Here is a 12,528-nt window from a genome sequence, read left to right as displayed (position 1 = left end):
ATTTATGATCTGGAAAGATGATAACATTCGTACTTTATAGAAAAGACAAAATACTTCCCACTGGTAACTAGGGGGGACGATAAATAGCAGCTATTGAGTATTTTTAGATCTGTAGGATGAGTTTACACCAAAAAAATGTTGGCTAAGAAACTCTATGAAACACTATTGTTGACTTTTAACTAATCTTTAAAAAAGTTAATATTGTGCCAACGTCTTAAAAAGAAAAATCTACATGTCTGTAGCCTACACTACTGACATGAATGCTGAATTAAGTAATGATAATAACATGATATAACCAGTGAAGGATTGAAGAGGATAGCATAATGTAGAGGAATGCGATTGTGTGGAAAACAATCAATCTTCATCTTGTTTTGTAATGGTATTGCAGGTTTGATTGTTAAATATACCTGCATCTGTTGTAGCCAGAATAAAAATCAATCTGTTTGGTTGGTGAAAATAAAATGTAACAGATTACTAGATTACAGTCTACAAGGAACAGCATGATGAAGATATTCCTAATAATAGAAAGGATTTTAGCCCAACACAAAAAGGCATGGTATGAATAGTTTGAAGTTGATGTTATATAAACTTCTGTTGGAAATACATTTCAAAAACTACATTAATTAAACTCTGGAACTATTTATCAGAAGATGGTGGATTCTTATTATTTGCCATCTTCAAAAAAACTGAGTATCTTTCCCCAATGCACAGTATCCTAAACAGAAATTATGAGCATAGGGCAGATGTTAGTTGGCACTTTTGTTGATTGTCATGTCTTACGGCCCTAAAATCAGCAAAACTTTCTATTAAAGCAAAAATAATTTTGTCATTGAGTTCTGTAGGAGTAGTTCTACTGTATGAATAACCTCATAAAAGGACTGAGGATAATTATTTAGGATTATATGAGATAGAGCTAATGGCCAAATATTGAGCTGTTTGAAATCCAAATATTGATTTCAGAAATTAAATTGTCTCCATATTTAAGGCTTCATATTATTATTATTTACAAGGTACTAACTTCTCAGCAGCACAACTCACTAGTAGAAGTAAAAATATCTTCTCAAGGCAGAGAAAAAGGCAGCCCCAGTGCACAAGAAATTTAAAATCACTTTGAACAGAACACTAGAAAATATATGACCTCTACCAACATTAGGGAATGGACAATATATCTACTAAACAAGGGGCCAAGGTGTCCGCCTCGGTGCATCAACCCTGGTATCTGACATTTGTGGCTACCTGTACTACCACTTTCTAATAATCACGTGCCACAACCTGGCAGACCAGAAGATCTAATCAATGAAATGAACTCAAAATATTTACTTTAACAAATATTCTCTCACTGTATATTCCCCAAATTAAACAGAGGGTTGATGAGGCATCCTAACACTGATAGTTCTGTAACTTCAGAATTCAGTGTTGACAGAGGATCATCATCTGGGTTATAAGACGATTCTTACCAACACAGAAAAAGAAACCTTTTATTCCTTTCTTCATCCTATTCAACCGGACTCAGAAAACTCTGTATGTATTTTTGTAGTGCATAAAGAGGTAAGAGACAACTTCAACTAACATTTTATCTTGACTTTTAATAATAGTTATGGAAGAAATAGTTGCTCTGTGCCAAAGTACAGACCACAGTTTGAATGAAATCTCTCTACCTAGGGATTCTTCCCACCTCTTCATATATTTGCATTTATCTTCCAAATCTATTTTAATGAGCTCTATATAAAAATGAGAGCTCATACTTCTCGAGCCTGATGAACAGGTAATTACTGTTTTGATTCCCATGAGAGGTCTTTGAAAACCCATCTTGTCATGGAAGTTAAGGGCATAATGTTTTAATTGTAAGTAGGAGAGTGCTGGGATAGTGCTTAAGCCGAATATTCTACCATGTAACCATTGTCCAAATTACCTTTACACTAATGATGTATCAATTGTGATACAGCCTTTACCTGTATGATAAAGAGAGGTTAGACTTTTGTGCCAGGGAGTCTCTATTATTCTCCCTCTCTGCTAAACTGAGAGCTGGTTTTAGTATTTCTCTGCTTTATGAGTTTGGAATAAGAGATGAAGTATTATGCTTCCAAATACCAAATTTTAGGTCCACACTTAACTGATTATCTTCTAGCAATTAATAGGAACACTTACATAAATAAAGGCACAAGAAAATTTCTCTTTTTAACCTGTTTTTCGTGTCTAAGAGCTGCATTCAGGTAAAAATCTCAATCCTTCTCTTCCACTTCAAAAGTACTATGGGATTCTCATGCTGCAGGATATCAGTTCCAGAAACCTTCCCCTTGCACCAGCTATTACACAGATGATGTAATGGGTGCTCCCACAGATAATGGGTGCAGAAAATTCTGCCTGCCCTGAGGCATAGGGTCCCTGAGACCAGTGCTGCAATGGGAAAATTCTGTGTATCAACAGTAGTAGCAGTGGAGTAGAGCCCCAATTTTTCACAGCAAATAAAGCTTATCAGAATTGTTTTGATTCTGGTTTTTTCACTGAAAACACTTTTTAAAAAATACAAAAAATCTGGTCAGGGTCAGGCAAGAACTGGGAACAGAAACCTGGACAAAGCAAGGATTTGGGAGCCCAGCCTGGGAGAATAGAAGCTTCCAGCTGAGCCATGCACATGTGACCTAGCTCCTGGAAGAGCACCTGGAAGTTGAGCACCTGGAAGTTGAACTTTTAGCTATCAGTTCAAAAGCTGATTGTTTTAACACCTCGTTTTTCCAGATCAGATTGTATCATCCCTTGCATTGTGCAGATAAAATTAAATAAAACTAACTGAGAATTCATGACATCTTGACATCTGCTGAAGTGCCAAATTTAAAAGGTTATTCCATTTAACCCTTTTATAAAGAATAAAATAGTTGAATTTTTAGTTAAAATTCTATTTAACTTCAAAATGTCTTTTTTTTTAATTTTTGAGGGGAAATAAGTTTTCTTTAAAGAAAAATGAAACAAAATGTTTTTCTTCAGATTAAAAGAAACCTTATGTTCTTCCTCAGATTAAAAGAAACTTTTTGGTTAATCCAAAATGAATGTTTTCCAGTTTGCATTTCAGAAAGAAAATAAAAAATAATTTAGTTTTACATTGACTCAGAAACTATATTATTTCAATTTTTTTCCAGCATCAAGCCAAAAAAGGTGATTTTATTTGCTCAGTTCAAATACACAAATGGAGCCTGAGGGAGAGACAGGTGCTCAGCATGTTTGAAAACCAGGCTGTTAAAGCAGTGATTTTACCCTATTGATCTTGAAGAGAGAGGAAATTGTACAATGAATATATTTAGAGATGATACCAAAATAGGAAAGACTGGAAATAGCAAACATCAGAGGAGCTTAGAAAGCATTAAAATGAATACAATTTAATGTGGATAAATGTAAAATAATACACATGGAGGAAAAAGCTATCTGGCATAAAATCAAAGGAACATTTTACAGGAAGAACGGTAATGTGGAAAAGATTTGGGGTGAAAGATAAGAACATATTGGACATGAGGTTTCAATTTAATGATGTTGCACAAGTAGTGAATCTATTCATAAAAACAGAGATATATGAATTAAGATTTTGATTTGCTTATTGCTAATGGTTGATGTAGTGTTCTACTTATCATTAGCCCATTAGCCAAATTCTGTGCTGTTTGGAGAAGTCAATTTGTTCAGAATATCCTTCAATTTTTTTTTTTTTTTTTTTTTTTTTTTTTTTTTTTTTTTTTTTGGTTACATCACCTTTCTACAAATAAATTTGCCTGTTCTTATGTTCAGTATGCACAGAAAGTGACTTAGAGAGACTCCAGGAAATGATGACAGAAACAAGTATTACAAGGTGTGATCTATTTTGTGAGTGGTTAAGGATACTTCATCGTTAGAGCTTACGGAAAAGAAGCTATGATAACAGTTTTTAAACATTTAAATGGCAATAGTCCAAAAGGAGAGAGAGATGACTAACTGAGGTTGGAAATGGCATGTTAAGGAACAATAACTTGAAAGGAGATAAAAATATGTATATAAAAATTAAAAACAAAATGTAAGTTACAAGGACAGTGAGATGAAGAGAAAATTCACCCCAGAGGTAGTTAATGCATCATGTCTACATGTGCTTCAAAGGAGATTTGATAAAACCTTGAGGGCATTTACAGAAGACAAGCTTTCCATGTAGGGCATTGGACTATTCTACTTAGGTGATCTTTTCCACTTGTTCCAGACTCAAAGTCTTGTGTTTTGTTGTGCTGCTTTGAATTTTCTAAATTTCAGATTCTTTTTCATATTTGCTAGGCTGGCAAGAAGATGGGTATGTTTTTGCTTCGTAAATGCTTTTCCAATTCAAGCTGATAAGGCTTGACCTGGAAAAACAGAAGGGGTGACAGGCACAGTTGGGTTTATCAAGTTTGGCATTTTTGCAGTGGTGTTCAGATACATCCTTGACCAACCACAACAGGCAAATGTTTGAAACTCCCAGGTCCAATGCTGAGTGTTTCAGAACCTTGATGTTTTTGTTAGTAGGTCTCTCAGTTAATGAATCATTCTGCACAAAGGAAATATTCCAGAGCTTCTTCACATGCAAGAATGCAGCTCAGAACCAGTTAGCTTCCATTTCATAGCTTTAAGGAGTTTTCTGCATCAGTCCTTTTTTTTTTTTTTCCCCAAAGTGAAAATTGGGTTTCTGAAGAACAGGATGACAGTCTCGGATAAAAATTTTTAAAAGTAAGTAAAATTTCCCAGGTTTCTTCCCTAGCATACTCCTGCTCAATCCAAGCCTTGCCTGCAGGGATTTTAAGACAGAAATCACATGGCTAACATTAAAATCTTGTTAAAGGATTAGGGGCCACATCCTGAGCCAGGTTAAATTGAATGCAGCTCCACTGAACTCAGCAGAGTTTTACCCTTTCACAGCAATTGAGAATCTGACTATAAAAATGTCTTGGGCTGGTTTATTACAGGAATGGATAGGTATGTTCATATTTGATTCCTGGCTCCAAGTTTTCTTGATCTGTTATAGTTGTCTAGTTCTTGATAAACTGAAATAAAAAATGACATACACAGTCAAATACTTGAAAGTGCCTTGCAGGATAGGAAATGCAATGTTGTGTTATCTCATTTTCATGCATTATGCCACACATTTTAAGTGCACATGCACACTTTTCCCAGCCCCACCTCCCACCCACAAAATTATTGCCCCACTTTGAGTATTGGCTGGAATGAGGCTCCTGTTTTGTATTTCCTTGTATTTAGTTCTTCCCAAAAGGAGAGAAGTAGCCATATTCACAGTTTCCAGCATATGCACTAGCAGTCATGAAGGCTATTCCAAAAAGCAGGACCAAAATACTGAAATGGGGGCACTCAACTAATGAAGGACACAGAGGTCACCTGTAAAAATATTATCTTACAGAATTCCTGGCATAGCAACAATATAAACTTTCCAGGGTCTAGAGTTTAACCACTTGATCACACTTTGAGTTTATGAAATCTGCTCTTATTTTATTCACTTTTTTCTTCTACACAACATGATGTGGGGCTTCCAGAAAAAGGCCTCCTTACAGCATGAGGAACCTTTGACAAGTACCTGTTTTTGTCACGTCAGAACTCTGAAAATGATTTAAATTTGTCATGATTGATGAAATGTGTGTTTTAATTACTTTTAAATTACACCTGGAATTTCTGAGTCTCTGGACTGTGGTACCATCTTGCAAAAAGTATGAAATAACGTGTGTGAGTAACCTTGCTTATATACTGGAAACTCAGGTCCTTCTACATAAGCAAGTTTCATCCTGCTTCATTAAAAATATGCAGAAATAATATGCAATATAAGAGGAGAGATTCAGGACAGTTGATTTCACAGTCTGTCAGATGTATCTCAAAGAAAGGTTTGGTGTATTTGTTCTTGAAAACCAGTTAAGAAATGATGTATCTAAAAGAGCCTTTTTTCTGTTTGTTTGGGTTTTTTTAATGTGGTTAGCTATATAACTAAATTAAAGTATACGGAAGTATTATTTGTACACGGTTTTTTCATCTCAATGTTTTATCTTTGTTACGATAACAAAAATATGTACTGTCCCAGCATGTATCAGTCATCTGCTTTTGACATTGTGCATTATAAATTATTGACACTTCTCTGTGGCAGGGATTGAAGAGTTTCTCTGTAAGAGTATCCAGAGGACCTGCTTACTTATTTGATCACTCCTGTGTTGGATCCACCTGGATCCTATGTTGTCTTAGACTCCTTGTCATAGTTTTTTCATAAGTGACCAAAAGAGACAGAGATATATTTAAAGATAATGTTACACCTTTTTTTCACCAGAGACTATGATCTCTCCCAGTTAGGAATATGAAAGTGCTGAACATCATGAGAAAGGTTGTATTTACAGTACTTCTGGCTGGAACTAGAAATGGAAATGCCAGAAGATCCAAGAGGAACATGTCTTGGGAAATTTTCAGTCCAAAGGTGAAAATTAAAGAGCTTCAGGACTTTTTCTAAAAAGCTTCTGAGGAAGCAAATGAACTTTATATACTCAATCTAACGCCACATCTTGCAAGGTTAAAACTGGAAAATTGGAAACTAGGTTACAATCTTTGGTCACATCGATGTCACCAACACAAGATGAAAAATGTGAATTAAACTGCATATTTAGCTGTTATATGGCAATGTAACTTCTCCAGATGTTGCATTTCAGTGATGATTTTCTCTTCATGTTAGATTTTCAAAATGGATATTCAGAAGCTCTCTAAACAGCTGTGCTCTCTCTAGGCCTTTTAATCCATCGCATCGCAATTCAGTTTTGTTTGTTGTTGTTTGATTTTTGGTCTTCGTTTTTTAATCCTAAAGCATTTAAAAGGAAGGCCACATCAGACATAAAAGATACTGTATCCCTCAGGTAGAGTAAATGGTGCACAGCTGCCACCTTAGAAGCAGAGACACTAGGCAGATGGATGGACATATATACTCTTACAAATAACCGCTAACAGAGCTCTGCTAATCTAAAGGTCAGAAAGCAAAGAGCAATCCAGAACATCAACTTGGTTGTGGATACTCCTCCCCAGAGGACATGTTTTTCAAGACTCTGTGAAATCAGGTTGGCAGCTTATGAAAGATGTAATCTTGCTCCCACATGTCTCATGCAAAACCACAGGAAATAGCACTCATGTTCCTCACACCAGAAGTCAAGACACACATAATCAAATACCATATAGTCCCTTACTGTAAAGTGTAGTCAGGAGGCTTTGGCTTATTGTCTGTGGCCAAACAATGTGTATGAGCAAGCATACAGAATTTTTTTTTTTTAGCTATAAAAATTAATTGTCACCATCATGGAGGTGTTTTTATGATTCATCTCTCAAACAGCTTCTTTTCTGGACACATTCTCCTTTCCGATGGCTAGCATGTAAATTACAATCATTCTGCAAAGGTACCTAATGCCACAATGGGATATGTAGTACTGCTTCACCTGCCATTGCCTGCTTATCCTTTTTTGATCACTTTACACTTCACTTACACCAGTATAAATGCAATAAAATGTAAAAGCAGAGTCTGATCAGAACTAACTCTCAAATGGGCAATTTACACTCTTACTTCTGCAACTGCTATATTTAGCAATTGTTAGAGAAAATAGGAAAAATGAAATTGCTGAACAAAAATGATTGAAGCCTTATTATAGCAAAAAGCTAGATTATTGTGTAGGACTGATTTTTTAGAATATGTACCCCTTTCAAATTCTAAAAATGCATGTCTATTTTAGACATTTCTAAGGCATTTGGCAAGCACTGCTTAGAAGATGATAGTGAAATTTAATTTTAACATTAGAAAAGCTTAATTTAGGTCAGAAATGGAAACCTGTTTGAAGAGCCCAGCCTCTCCTGTGAAGGACAGATCTCAGGTCATGCAGACAACAGGAATTAATTTCTGGCAATTTCTACTAATGAGAACTTAGACAAGACAGGTTATTGTAAACTACTAATTACATGTGAAAGCCAAAGTTTGAGGTCCAGTTTAGCTATTGTGTTACAGTTTTTCATGCTACCTGTCCAGAGAACACCAGTTCTAACAGGCAATATGCATGCTTTACAATCAATGTTATTTTAGGTGTCACTATTATCTCCCCAGATTACGATTATTATTATTATTATTTCTGTATCCAGAAACCTAGAACTCTTGCTATAGTTCCAAAACTACTTGGTGAAAGGCTCTACATATTCAGATCATAATTCTTCTTATTATCAATCACTTTTTGCACCATCTTCCTTTCTCAGGACTCCATATGTGCTCTCTGGAAATCTGAGGGCTCCTAAAGAGAAAAGGTAAAGAGGAAGATATTGAAAGGGACAAAATGTGAGACATAACTTCCGCTCATCCATTCATAGATATTGTTATAAGTGTGAATACCAGAAGATAGCCACTGTTTAGGGAAGCTTCAGGAATTAATATGGATGTAGCAGCTTTGCCAAAGTATAGAGTGAGGTACCAAAAACCTAAAGTGCAGGTCAACACGTAAGATCTATCTCCACACAAATGGTTTTGAGCTCTGGAATCCAGCAGGTCGGAGTGTTGATTCTGCAGTCTATTCTGCCACAGAGTAGAGAAAGTGTAAGACTCACCTTCACCGGAACAAATCAGGAGCCATTTCTATATGGAAATCCTTTGGGAAATATTGTCCCTTTCGACAATTCCCTAGGGTTTTCACTGCTAGAGGGGACAATCAGGCCCAGATATATTACATACAGATTATCCACATAATGTCGTTTGAACAATTATTGGTATCTCTCTTCCTGCACTTGTTCCAAACAGATAAATGTATCTTCTTTTCACTGCTGCATAAATGGGTGTCCCTTTTCACTTTGTTAAAGCTTAACCTTTAAAATCAGATTTTCCTTATAAAATAAAAGGTACATATATTTGATGGAGGAAAATGCAAGTAATTTAAGATCAGCATTAGATAAACAAATCCTTAAATGGCTACTAGCTATCGATTTACTTTCTGAACTGATTTCTCTGGCTCAGAAACTCATTCCCACGCTTGGTGGTGAATACACATTTAAACCCTAGGGTATGATCTACACTAGGGAAATTTCTCCCAGATTGTCAGTGGTTTTAGAAGTGATTTGCCAACAAAGTAATTGCAATTGTTGTTTAGGATTCACTGTGTTGGAATCAAGTAAGAACAGTTTGGATTGTTTGGTGCTTCATCTATCCAAGGACTTTAGCTGGCTTTAAAGCAAGAACTAAAGAGCCCATCTTAAGAAGTAATGACACTCCTGGGAGCTCTGAGTGGCACTGAACCTCTGCGTTCAGAGTTTTCTGCACTGCTCCCAGTGTTCCTTGGATCTTTATCATATTTCACTGAATGAAAAGGGGTTTTTTTTGAGACACGCTGCTCTTGGGCACCACACTTATGCAACATTTGATAGGTACGGATTGCAAGTGTTTTAACATAGTGCAGGCATTGATGAATTTGTGTCCCAATAGATAACTCCAACCAGTAAGCAACGTTAAAAATGGACAGGCTGTCAGACTTCTTAGGTAACATTGTCAATATTATTGACAATAGTATGGTTCTGCATTAGGTCTTCAAGTAAATTTCTGTTTTAAGTATAACATCTGTTAACATGTAAGCTTGAAACTTGAACCTTCTTTTGGTGAATATTTTTATAATATGTGCTGCATCATTTTATAGCACCAAGGATGACTCCGCATCATGATCAAACAGTTGTTATTTTTAAAAAGTCTTTTATTCTAAACTTGGAGAATTTGTGGTCTTAACAGCTTCTTTATAAAGAAAACATGGAAAAAGAAAAAAGGCCTTCTGTACTTTCTATAGTATGAAAAGGACAGTCTTACAGTTTTGCTGTAACTATCCTGAAAGCACTTAATGTAACTGCATTTTGATGGGGTGAGATGCAAGGTTTCTATTAAATAACAGCTGTATTTCCTGGAGGGGAGGTCCTTTTAATAGCAAAAAAAAAAAAAAAAAGTTTGTAGAGTAGGCATTTAGCTCTGCTTTCTCCAGTAGATGTCACTTGCAGTACATAATAATTCATGTAAAGAAGTCAGAGTATATAGAAATGCATTGCTTTCCTTAAAATATGCAAGCCAAATTAAAAAGCCATTTTAGTGCCCTGTGTATGTAGTAAGTTTGGCATTTGGTTTATTTTAACAGATGGCATTGAAATAACAAAAGGTAAAGCATTTTTGTTTCCAATTGATAAGTAAGGATTGTGTCTCTGTCTCCGTAATTTGAAATAACAGAAGGAGACAAATTTACTTGTTGACACATATGAAGTCGGGGTCACACATGATCTAATATTGTATTGACAGCTAGGATTTGGCAATTATCAGATTTATTCTAAAGAGAAAATGTATTACATAATTATTTTTTATTTCAGAAGCATTAGCATTTTGAATGAAATTTAGTAGGGAAAAATTATAGAACATATAACCCAACAGCAGAGCTCTTTTCCTGTATCAATGGAAGAGAATCTGTGGGTATGTGAAGTATTTAAGGGAAGCTGTCTTGCATTATAGTTGATTAGAAATGTAAGTGATGTTCTATCACTTCCTTTATGACATTTATTATTTTTTTAATCTATTTCTTTTACTATAATGATAGTTTAACAACACTGTCTTCAGTCGAATCTCTATGGACTTATATACATGCAAAAACCTTGTCTTTGAGCCCTCAGTGCCTCAGGGATATGCTGTGACTCCATGATCTCAAGGTCACCGCTGATGGTGAATTATCTGCACAGATTCACGTTTTATAGCTTACACCATTTTCCTTGTCTCCAACTGACATGTCAGCTAAGAGTCTACATTATAGGATTTAGGCGCTAGTGATTCACTTGCTGGGTTATTACAGTGTTTGATGTCTCTGTTTGAAGGCAACCCTCCTCTGCTCATCTTAGCAATTCTTCCTTTCATCAGGTACAAGATTGTTAGAGTTGCTGTATTAATTTCCATTTTACTCTCTATTGCATGGATGAGGTGACTAGGAGACCAGGTTTGGACTTCGGCCTTCTTTTTCCTTCCTGGATTCTGATCAAAGACCCACAGAAAAATATCAGCACAGGTTAGTTTAGAGAAGGGGGATAAAAAGTAGTTATGCTGTCTTCTCATCTTACTACCAGCTCATTCCCTCATCTCCCCCTGGTAACCACACAAACAAAATTTTGAGAACTTTCAGAAGGAATGTCTACCCAAGTAGGCAGGAACCGTAGAGATAAGGACATGAGCCCCCTACTATACCTTTGCTCTCTCCCTCAAGAGACTTTAATAATTCAGATGTGGATAAACCATGTCCTCCTCAGGAAAGAGTTTGAGGAACCTGCCTTGCGAAAGTAGTGGAGGTCATTAAAGATTTGTCCCTTGTCCCCAAAGAAACCTGGTGTACACTGTAAATGGAAGGAGTAAAAGCCTAAAATTACAATAGAAATATATTTTTCCCCAAAAGGAAAGGTGAAGCTGAAGGTGAAATACTGCATGGGAAACTCAAAAACCAGCTGCTGCAAGGAGAAGAAGAGAGGAGAACGAGAGGAGAAGAGAACAAGAGGAGAGGAGAACGAGAGGAGGACGAGAGGAGAGGAGAACGAGAGGAGAACGAGAGGAGAGGAGAACGAGAGGAGAACAAGAGGAGAGGAGAGGAGAGGAGAGGAAAACTCTGGGAATGAAGTAGAAATAATAATCCTGATACAATTAATCAGGGGACTTTCTGGGGATTGAAGACACTCAGGCACTTTGGCTGCATTAAGTTTTGCTTGTTTTTTTCTATTTTCTTTGAGAAAAATTAATTTGCCAGAAAATGGAACTAGCCCAACCCTTTGAAATTTTGACCTGGCACAGGCTGTTGATATTCTTCTGCCAAACTGAAGAATGATCTGTAATGCCATTGACCTATTTTCACAAGTAATACAATAGCTGCTCTGAACCGAGCCCATCCAGGTGAGCCACATTATTTTTTAAGCAGCATACAGATTCCATGGTGAAGGGTGCAATGTAAGTCTAAAAAGCATAGAAGAGTTTTGGTATTTATTTCCTCTGCTTATAGGCACACATTTGTAGTTTTGAGAATTTCTAATGTAAAGAGATGGTAATTTCTCATTTAAATGAAGGTTATATACTTTACTAAGTACAAGAGGTAAAAACAGACAAACAGAGCCTGCAGTTTTATGTAATCTAAAGATAAAGATTACAAAGTTAATGTAGGGGCATGTATTGCTACCTCGTCATCAGAAGATCTCATGTTCTGCCATGAATTCTGTGTCATGGCACCATAAAACTATGTATTGTGAGCTTCATCTTATAGATATGGAGGGAAGCATATAATTCACCTCTGATAAGCCTGGGCAGTCACAGTGAAAGAGCAAGGAGGAAATCTAAGACTCTTGATTTCAAAATCTCTGCTATGCCCATGAGGTAACTTTCCCTTTTGCTCTTCCTAAAGAGAGATTCATTTCTCTCTTCACAGATTCTGAAGGTCAGAGGAAACGTCCCTGAAATGGTTTGTAAATGATTGTAAATCCTGAATGACTGTT

This window comes from Strigops habroptila, chromosome 4 (assembly GCF_004027225.2).
Source record: "Strigops habroptila isolate Jane chromosome 4, bStrHab1.2.pri, whole genome shotgun sequence".
NCBI lineage: Eukaryota > Metazoa > Chordata > Aves > Psittaciformes > Psittacidae > Strigops > Strigops habroptila.
Note: the sequence above shows the minus strand (reverse complement) of the source record.